A 1,759-nucleotide genomic window follows, 5' to 3' on the forward strand; every position below is an offset into this window, starting at 1 on the left:
CGACAATTTTTGAGTGTTCTAGCGAATAAGGCTGGATGCGAAGATATCGAACGTCTGCTTTTCACTACACTGTCGGACTGTTCGAAGATGGTTCGACATGTATCTGCAAGAACAAAAAAATAATATAATATTTGATTAATTTCTACGGATTTAACGAATGGATGCTGCGCCACCGCAGTGATGTTTAAATTACGTTGTCTATGTTGTGCAATCATTTCATTAGTCAACCGAAAAAAAATCAAGTAAAATAAAAACAAAGAAAAAACAAATTTGCTAAATTCAATAATTATATACATAAAAGAAAAACATAAACAAAGAGAGAGAGCAAAAAAATCATTTTACCTTATCCTCGATCTTTTTCGGGATGTAATATTGCTGAACGTCCGTCCACCTCGTTGCGTGCTCACCCATCCACCGGCACATTGCGTTTCCTCGGTTGAGCACAAGTTTGAGTAAAGTGATCACGTCCGATTCAGCACCGTGAACGTTTTGGGTTTCACTCCGAAAGTCCGGACGAACATTTTCTGCAGGGCGTACGACCTCCTCGGCCTCTTCCACGCTTGCCAATCTGCACCTTCCAGTTCACGAAAAGCCAACAGGGAATCGCAACACAGCAGGTCGGAAGGTAGAGAACGTCCGAGACGGTCGAATTCCGTCCGAAACAGCTTGAAGTCGAATTCGTATCCGTTGTGAGCGACCATACACACTGGTTTTGCCTGTCTGCCGAGGAAGGCCCATATCGACTCGCAAACTTGGACGTCGAAAGGTCGCTTGTCGTTATCCAGCATAAGAGCATTGTGGAGACCAGTCAGATTCGAAGCTATCGGGGAGATTTCCTTGCTGGGATACACGCACAGCGTCAGCTTGTCCATCACCCTCGGCGCGGTGCCCGAGCTCTCGACGCTGGACCTGTGTACGGCGATCAGGCACAGTTCGGTGACCTTGGGTCTGTCTTCGGCGTGCAGAGCCGACGTTTCCAGATCGAAGAAAAAGAAGGACTTGATGATCGGATGCGACGGTTGTACGTGACCGAGCATCATTTCTTTCGTAAAGGCAACGTTGAATCTAAAAAAAAAAAGATAAGAATTAAAAAAATAAATAAATAAAATAACCTTTTTTGATGTTAAACAAGTTAAAACTAATGCAATATGTTTTCAATTAAAGGTGGCTGACCTTACTGTTGGTGGTTTTAACGAAAAATATTAAGCATTACGTTTATTCCAAAGCAGAGTCAATGTATATATTTCCATGGACTAATAAATAATAAAAAAAAACATTAATATAATTTATGTGTAATTAAATATGGTCGACCATGGGCTAGGATATCTGTCGATGTTAAAAAAATAATAAATATTCACAGATTATTTTTTATTCGGTATTGCAAACCCTACTATTGTTGATGAAGAAACATAGTTAATGAAATTTGGCTGAGCTTATTGTCGGTAGTGGTAACGAAATTTATTAAAGGTTACGTTTATTTCAAAGCAGAGTTAATGTATATTGTTCCATGAAATAATAATACTGAAAAAATTATTAATCTAATTTATGTGTACCGAAATATGGCCGACCATTGGCTAGGATATCTGTCGATGTTAAAAAAAAAATTACTAGGCCTATGATCTTAAATCGGTATTGCAGCCTTACTATTGTTGATATAAAAAGACACGAAATTTGTTTTTTCTTACCGTTAATTTGATAAAATCCAAATTCGTCTGGTATACTTGCAATGCCAGGTTTAGAGATGATATGTTCTAAGGTC

Source organism: Anneissia japonica, unplaced genomic scaffold, assembly GCF_011630105.1.
Source record: "Anneissia japonica isolate Jap-2015-1 unplaced genomic scaffold, ASM1163010v1 scaffold3077_len58716_cov146, whole genome shotgun sequence".
NCBI lineage: Eukaryota > Metazoa > Echinodermata > Crinoidea > Comatulida > Comatulidae > Anneissia > Anneissia japonica.